The sequence below is a fragment of the Fundulus heteroclitus genome, chromosome 24 (genome assembly GCF_011125445.2).
Source record: "Fundulus heteroclitus isolate FHET01 chromosome 24, MU-UCD_Fhet_4.1, whole genome shotgun sequence".
In the NCBI taxonomy this organism is placed as follows: Eukaryota; Metazoa; Chordata; class Actinopteri; order Cyprinodontiformes; family Fundulidae; genus Fundulus; species Fundulus heteroclitus.
Window position 1 is genome coordinate 5,844,614 of NC_046384.1, and position 9,473 is coordinate 5,854,086.

General features: G+C 43.0%; 1 pseudogene; it reads right to left on the reverse strand.

The window, feature by feature from the left end:
• Positions 1–6,920: 6,920 nt before the first annotated feature.
• On the reverse strand, positions 6,921–9,247 carry LOC118557970 (annotated as a pseudogene).
• Positions 9,248–9,473: the final 226 nt, after the last annotated feature.

Below are 9,473 nucleotides of genomic sequence, written 5' to 3' on the forward strand. Positions count from 1 at the left end.
TCCGTCTTCTTCCGGATCGCGGGGGTAGCAGCTTCAGTAGGGAGGCCCAGACGTCTCTCTCCCCAGCCACTTGGGCCAGCTCCTCCGGAGGAATCCCAAGGTGTTCCCAGGCCAGCCAAGAGACATAGTCCCTCCAGCGTGTCCTGGGTCTTCCCATGGGCCTCCTCCCGGTGGGACGTGCCCGGAACACCTCACCAGGGAGGCGTCCAGGAGGCATCCTAACCAGATGCCCGAGCCACCTCAACTGGTGGCTCGGGCATCTGGTTCACAGCAGACGCTGCACCAATCCGCCTGTCGATCTCCCGCTCCATCTTCCCCTCATTCGTGAACAAGACCCCAAGATACTTGAACTCCTCCACTAGGGGCAGCACATCCTCCCCAACCCGGAGAAGGCACTCTACCCTTTTCCGGTTCAAGACCATGGTCTCGGATTTGGAGGCACTGATTTTCATCCCGGCCGCTTCGCACTCGGCTGCGAACCGCTCCAATGAGAGCTGTAGATCACGCCCTGATGAAGCCAATAGGACCACGTCATCCGCGAATAGCAGAGACGCAATCCTAAGGCCACCAAAACGGATCCCCTCAACACCTTGGCTGCGCCTAGAAATTCTGTCCATAAAAGTTATGAACAGAATCGATGACAAAGGGCAACCTTGGCGGAGTCCAACTCTCCCCGGAAACGAGTCCGACTTACTGCCGGCAATGTGGACCAGACTCTGACACCGGTCGTACAGAGACCTGACAGCCCTTATTAAAGGGTCCGGTACTCCATACTCCCGGAGTACCCCCCAAAGAACCCCTTCGGGGGACACGGTCGAATGCCTTCTCCAGATCCACAAAACACATGTAGACTGGTTGGGCAAACTCTCATGCCCCCTCCAGAATCCTGCTGAGGGTATAGAGTTGGTCCAGTGTTCCACGGCCAGGACGAAAACCACACTGAGATTCGACTATCCGACGGACCCTCCTTTCCAGAACCCCTGAATAGACCTTACCAGGGAGGCTTAAGAGTGTGATTCCTCTGTAGTTGGAACACACCCTCCGGTCCCCCTTTTTAAATAGGGGGACCACCACCCCAGTCTGCCAATCCAGGGGAACTGCCCCCGATGTCCACGCAATGTTGCAGAGCCGCGTTAACCAACACAGCCCCACAACATCCAGAGCCTTAAGGTACTCAGGGCGAATCTCATCCACCCCCGGGGCCCTGCCACCGAGGAGCTTTTTAACAACCTCGGCAACCTCAGCACCAGAGATGGGAGAACCTGACCCAGAGTCCTCAGGCTCTGCTTCCGCAATGGAAGACGTGTTGGTGGGATTAAGGAGGTCTTCGAAGTATTCCGCCCACCGAAACACGACGTCCCGAGTCGAGGTCAGCAGCACACCACCCCCACTGTAAACAGTGTTGGTACTGCACTGCTTCCCCCTCCTGAGACGCCGGATAGTGGACCAGAATCATTTCGAAGCCGTACGGAAGTCTTTCTCCATGGCCTCTCCGAACTCTTCCCACGCCCGAGTTTTTGCCTCGGCGACCAGCCGAGCCGCCTGCCGCTTCGACTGCCGGTACACATCAGCTGCTTCCGGAGTCCCACAGGCCAAAAAAGCCCGATAGGACTCCTTCTTCAGCTTGACGGCTTCCCTCACCGCTGGTGTCCACCAGCGGGTTCGAGGGTTGCCGCCGCAACATGCACCGACAACCTTGCGGCCACAGCTCCGACTAGCCGCCTCAACAATAGAGGCGCGGAACATGGTCCATTCAGACTCAATGTCCCCCGCCTCCCTCGGGACGTGTTTAAAGTTCTCCCGGAGGTGGGAGTTAAAGCTCCGCCTCACAGGGGACTCCGCCAGACGTTCCCAGCAAACCCTCACAGTACGTTTGGGCCTGCCCGGTCGGACCGGCTTCCTCCCCCGCCATCGGAGCCAACTCACCACCAGGTAGTGGTCGGTGGAGAGCTCCGCCCCTCTCTTCACCCGAGTGTCCAAGACGTACGGCCGCAGATCAGATGAAACGACAACAAAGTCGTTCATTGAACTGCGACCTAGGGTGTCCTGGTGCCAAGAGCACATATGGACACCCTTATGCCTGAACATGGTGTTTGTGATGGACAATCCATGACGAGCACAGAAGTCCAACAACAAAACAGCACTCGAGTTCAGATCAGGTGGGCCATTCCTCCCAACCACGCCCCTCCAGGTCCCACTGTCATTGCCCACGTGAGCGTTGAAAACCCCCAGCAAAACGAGGGAGTCCCCAGGAGGGGCACTCTCCAGTACCCCTTCCAAGGACTCCAAAAAGGGTGGGTAATCTGAGCTCCATGGGCAAAAGCCCGGCCACCAGACGCTCGCCAACGTGCCCCACCTCCAGGCCTGGCTCCAGAGTGGGGCCCCGGTGACCCGCGTCCGGGCGAGGGAACACGAGGTCCAATAATTGTACTCATCATAAGGGCATTTTGGGCTGCGCTTTGTCTGGTCCCTCACCTAGGACCTGTCTGCCTTGGGTGACCCTACTAGGGGCTTAAAGCCCCTGACAGCATAGCTCCTAGGATCATTGGGACACTCAAACCCCTCCACCACGGTAAGGTGGCAGCCCAGGGAGGGGACAAACGAAAAACCATTCCGATTATTTGAATCTTTAGAAGCATCCGTAAAATTTTTTACATATCCATAATATTCTTCATTTATTTATTTTTGAACCATACTTGAATCTGAAATATCCTCTTTGTATTTCTGTTTATACAACAAAGTTAAATCCGTATCAATTTCAGGCAACATAGATGGATGAATTAATGATCTAATAACTGTTTTACTGACATTTATTTGAGATAATTCAAGATCTGTTATATTAGAATCTGCTATCCATCCAAAAAAATGTAATTTCTTCTTCCCTTTTTCCCAACATGGTTTTAAAATTTCCTTACATGAATTTCACAATGATTTTTTAACTGAAACCAGTAAGTGGAAAGTAATTGTAATCTCCTCAATTGTAGTGGCATTTCTCCCATTTCTATTTGTAATGCTGATGTTGGTGTTGTTCTTAAGGCCCCTGTGCATAGTCCCAATGCTTGATGCTGAACAATATCCAATTTTTTAAGTAATAAAACTGATGCTGAACCAAAAGCAATACATCCATAATCAAAGACAGACCTAATTTAACCTGTATAAATGGATTTCAATGCTTTCCTCTCAGCTCCCTATTCAGTCCCAACCAAACATCTCTTAACATTTATAACTCTTTTACATTTATCAATCATCATTTCAATATGAACTTTCCAAGTAAGCCGTTCATTCAACCATATACCCAACAATTTATCATCATCAGCAAATAATGAAATGTCCATTTTATTTTCTTTCCAAGTTATCATTCCCCCAGATATTTGAAATGTTTGTTTCTGTACCAACTGACTCACAAAACGATTGCTAGTAAACTCTTTTTGCACATTTTACAGTTCTTTTGACTATAGCTTGTGACCTTTTATATTCAATAAAATACGGAAAATTCTGAATTTTCTTTAACATTCTAAACACTTTATTTTGAGATTTAATCGCACAGTCATAATCTTTTGTCTACCATGGAACAATTTTCTTCTTCCCGCTTCCTTTTTTTCTTTGGATAGATTGTCAAACTGTAACTAAGATGGCTTCACAAACAGAAACATTTATATTCTCAACATCCAAATTAATATCAAACTTTTGCATTTCTTCATCATTAATTCTCTTTTATTTTTCCCAATGAGCATTTGCAAAAACCCATCTCTATACCTTCAATATAATTTTGTCCTACCTCACAACCCACTTTTATTAGTATTGGATAATGATCACTTCCTATGGTTAAATCTTTTAAAACTTTCCAATTACTGATTCCTGCAATATCCTTAGACACTAATGTAAGATCTATTGCTGATTCTGATCCCTTCCTAATATAAATTCTGGTACCACTTCCATCATTAATACAAACCAAGTTCTTTATATCCATTATTTCTTCTATCACCTCTCCATTAGAATCATTACTACTATCACAAAGCGTTCTGTGAGCATTAAAGTCTTCACAACAAATGACCTTTCCATTTATATTTTCAATCAATTCACTCATTTCTTCAAAACAAAGTTTTTTACAAGGATTATAAAAATTAAGTATTTTAATATTTCCACTTTTAATCCAACTTTCTACAGCTATCCATTCTATTTTTTCCCCCTTTTCCTAGAAATCTATAGTGAACTCCCTGTTTTATAAAGATAATGCATCCACCCCCACTTCCCTGTTCCCAGTCCCTTCATACACTATCATATCCCTTTACCACAAAATCTAATTCTGTTTTAAGCCACGTTTATTGCACACAAGTAATATCGGGTTTATTTTTCAAATAATTTATGTAGCCTTTAAACTCTTGGCCATTACTTATTAAGCTCCTAGCATTCCACTGAAAGAGAATCATATTCTCCCTCCCACTGTTTTACCATCAGTCTCAAGCTTTTTATTTATTAGTTTAAAGAAAGATCCTTTGCAGAAAATTATTTTTCTGCCCCTTTCACAATAATTCAGTGTTTACTTCCACTTGATCAGTACAGGTAACATAAGCCATAAATAGAATTAATTTATCCACTGCAATATCCAGTCCTTACATAACTGTTTGGTTTTGCTCTGGTCTTGCACTCTGATGAATCTGTGAACCTTCTTGAATTATTCTTTTTCCTTCCAGAACCTTCTTGGCTGCTTCTGCACAACTAATGTTTTCAGCTGTTTTAAGTTGTTTTATTTCTGCTGCTCTATTTCTGGCTTCACAACATACGTCATGTCATGCAAAGGATTGTGGGATTCCTTATAGCTCCTTAGCACCGGTAAGAGACTATGCTAAAGGAACTATGACGGGAAGCATATAGGCTTCTTTCCTACTTCCTTCCCTAATGACTGCATTATTCGGACAACATTCCCGCTTTGGCTAAAGAGTTCTTATCTAAATGATGTTTTCTAATGGGACGGTCAAAAGAAATCAGCCAAGATATCAGGACGAGAATTATGGACTTGCACAAGTCTGGCTCATCTTGGGTGTAATTTCTAATTGCCTGAAAGTCCTGCCATCATACCGCTCCAGAATGAGACTGTATATTGGCCTGAAATGTGCACACCAACCAAAGAACAAAAGCAAAAGACTTTGTGAAGATGCTGGCTGAAGCTAGTCAGAGTGTCTCATTATGTAAAGCAAGACAAGTATTTTACTGACATGGGCTGAAAGGCTACTCTGGCAGAAAAAAACAGGTAAAAGCCAGACAACGTTTGCAAACCCTCCCATGGACAAAGGTGGTCTAACACCACTAAACCTGAGATGGTTGGCCTTAAGGACCATTGTTATATTTGGAGGCAGAAGCTTTCAAGCCTGAGAACACTATCCCAACTGTGAAATATGGGTTGGTAGCATCATGTTGTGGGGTTATTTTGTTTTATTTTGCTGTGTGCCAAAATCTCCTTCAATTGAATAAAAACAAAACAGAAGTAAAAATTCTTGCACACAGCTTCAGGCTGCTTCAGCTACTTACTACAGATCAGGCCCAAATCTGAGTGAACTAATGCAGGGGTTCTCAGACTTTTCGTGGCCAGGGCCCCCTTAGCAGCGAGAACATTTTTCCAAGGACCCCTTTAGATTCCTCATACTGGTAGCATTTTTAAAACAGCCTTTTGTACAGTTAAACACTTCGGGAACTATGTACATATACATACACACATATATATATATATATATATAAATAAATAACTCAGACATTTGCTGCTCTCTCCATTTGCTAACCACTGTCAATGTTTTATTTGATTTGTTAATGTTTATTTATTAAAATTAAGAGTTTTGCAATGTTTTTTTAATAACGGTGTCATTTTTATCATGTAAAAAAATAAAAGGCAATATGGACTTGAATAATAGGCCCAAAAAAATAGGCAGCACATAGAGGATAAACTGATGTAAAAATAATCGGCATCTGCCCTCAAAAACCTGTATTGATCGATCACTAACTAATATTCTGAAGGAATAAAAATAAAGATTTTAAGACTTGAAACACAGAAAACATTTATTCAAGGTATACTTTCACAGGATGTTCTCTTCAAATATAACAAATTCAAGCTTCCAATAAAATAAGTTTTGAGAAGACTGAAAGAAAATCCAGTGAATCCTATTTGGTCCATTTACGAGATTAAAGACTCTTAAATTGCTCAGCTTTAGCACAACAAACATCTTAAACTGTTGGTAGAAAACCAAAAACATTCTTATGAATATCTGATTTAGGCTTTGTTACACACAGTCAAGCCACTCATCAATGACATCAATAACCACTTGACAATTAGTGTGAAGGATGAGCCTGTCTCTCTCCACACAGTTTATTCTTGGAGGCATGGATGACAAACTCTAAGATCATCTTCCACTTGTAAACAAGCTCAAAGACTCTGCAACACTTTCCCACGAGACAACCATCACACCTCCAGGTGATAAAGCAGTGTGTCATGTTCAGCATCCAGATTTGGGGAAAAGTTGACCAAACAGCCGTGATTGCAAAGCTCTGGATTTCACAAAGTTAACTGCAGTGATAGCTGTGTTCAGAACAGAAGATCTGGGTCCATGTCTTTGGAAGCAAGTTCCTGCTGATGCAGGACACAGTGGGTAGCTATAACGCATGTATTGATGAACTATATCCATGCTTCAACTCCACTCTTTCAGCCAGTCATCACTGCTTTTAGTTTAAATTTGTAGTCCAATTGTTTATAAAATCATTAATATTTGCTCTTAGTTTCACTTGTGTTGTCCTTGTACTGAAATGTACTATACAAAAAAATTTGCCTTGTCTTGCATTGTAAGGTTTATCCTGTGCTTGTTTAAATTAGATTTGGCGCTAAATCTTTTTTCACATAGATCACAACAGAAAGGCTTCTTCCCTGTATGGATTCTCATGTGTGTGTTTAAATGTGATTTTTGACTAAAGCTTTTTTTCACATTGATCACAACAGAAAGGCTTCTGTCCTGTATGGATTATCATGCGTGTGTTTAAATTTGATTTTTGACTAAAGCTTCTTCCACACAGATCACAACAGAAAGGCTTCTGTCCTGTATGGCTTCTCATGTGTGTGTTTAAATGATGTTTGAGACTAAAGCTTTGTCTACATAGATGACAACAGAAAGGCTTCTCTCCTGTATGGGTTCTCATGTGTGTGTTTAAACTTTCTTTTCGACTAAAGCTTTGTCCACACAGATCACAACAGAAAGGCTTCTGTCCTGTATGGATCTTCATGTGTCTGTTTAAATGATGTTTCAGACTAAAGCTTTGTCCACATTGATCACAACAGAAAGGCTTCTGTCCTGTATGGATTCTCGTGTGTCTGTTTAAATGATGTTTGAGACTAAAGCTTTGTCCACATTGATCACAACAGAAAGGCTTCTGTCCTGTATGGATTCTCATGTGTGTGTTTAAAGTTCCTTTTTGACTAAAGCTTTGTCCACATAGATCACAACAGAAAGGCTTCTGTCCTGTATGGATTCTCATGTGTGTGTTTAAAGTTCCTTTTTGACTAAAGCTTTGTCCACATAGATGACAACAGAAAGGCTTATTTCCTGTGTGGATTCTCATGTGTGTGTTTAAAGCTGATTTTCCCATAAATGTTTTGCCACAGTCTTTGCAGCGAAGCTTAACTCCTGTGTGAACTTTCCTACATTTATTCTTCTTTGTCAAACATTTCTTATATCCAGAGTCTGACAAGTGTTTCAGCTCAGAGAGAGGGTGCTCTACATCACTGTCTTCTTCATTCTCCTCGGTGTCTTCAGCCTTTGAAGAAATGGAAGCATCTCTATGATCTTGTATCTTGATGGATTCTCTTCTGGAAGCTCTCTGCCTTTAATTTGGTCTGGGTCATGCAGGTCAGCACGAGGTTTGTGGTCTAAAGAAGCTTCTTCTTTAACAATCAGCTTCTCCTTAACATCTGCAGGAAACATTAGAAAACATTTAGAATAAAATGACATGACTGTTATAACCGCTGCAAAAACTCAGTTCTTTGTTGAGCTACCTTTTTTTTCACTAAAGTGCTGATGACTCGATATTGAACTTTTCAGCCATGCTTTTAAAACAAAATGTTAGGCTTTGTCCAATGTGCTTAATGCGTCTATGTCCAAATATACAGCACACCGGATTATAAGGCGCACCATACATTTTTGAGAAAACGTAAGGACTTTAAGTGTCCTTTATAGTTAGAAAAATATGGTAATAAAATGAGAGCAAGATGTCATTTTATTTAAATGTAAAAGTTTTGAGTATTCTGCCACAACACGACAACTATGGTATTTTGATATAATTTTCTGATTAATTCCTTCTAAAAACTCACCAGATGAAATGAAAATGTTAACCCACCCAAAGCTATTTTCCTGCCTAATGCGTTCAAAATAAGCCAGATGAGAAACACTTTTTATTTTGGGATTTTTTTTTTACAGCACTGTAGGAGTGGTCACAGAGCCACTGTTCAGCCTGAAGCAAATAAAATGTTTGCTCAATAAGTTTGCACCCTATAAAAAAAAAAAAAGAAAGCCCCCCTTTAGTTTTTTCCTGCAGCCGAGCACAGTCCATGAGCCACGGGGACTGTCTGTGAAAGTTTTATCCATCGTCAAGCGTACCAATCGCCTGCATTTTTTTGTGACAAATTCCTCCATTTCTCACACATTCTTAAGCGAAAAGAAAATGTTCAAAAGGAAAGCCCCTCCATTGGTTTGGCCCTGATACAACCCTGCTCTGATGTAAACATCGATGGCTTCAACATGATCAGAGCCAACAGGACCAGAGACAGTGGTACGAGGAGGGGGTGGCTGTGATTATTAATAACCGCTGATGTAGTTCTGAACACGTTAAAGAGAGACTTTGCACAAAAGGACACTGAGCTGAGAGCATAAAGCTCCTCACCTCCCTCCCTGCCCTAAGTTCTTCTGATCACAATCTAATGTATCTCCAGCCTGTTTACAAGCCACTGGTGATCAGGGAGTCAGAGGTAACACGCAGAGTGAGGAGATGGTCAGAGGAGGCAGAAGAAGCCCTCAGAGACTGCTTCAGCTCCACTATGTGGGATGAACTGTGTGACCCTCATGGGGAGGACTTGGATCAAATAGAGCAAAGTACCACCGCTGTGGAAAACCTCTAGTGTGGTGACGGTGCCAGAGACCGCACACCCCAATGACCTGAGCAGCTACAGGCTGGTAGCACTAACATCACACCTGATGAAGACCTTCTGGACCATCTAGAGAATCCTGGAAACACGGTGAGGATCATGTTCTTTGGTTTCTCCAGAGCGTTTAACACAATCTAACCAGGACTCCTGAAGGACCAGCTGGACCGGTCAGGAGTGGACCACCACCTGTCCCAGTGGATACTGGATCACCTCACTGGTCGACCCAGTATGTGAGGACACAGAGCTGTGTTTCTGACAAGCTGACCTGCAGCACGGGAGCACCTCAGGGAACTGT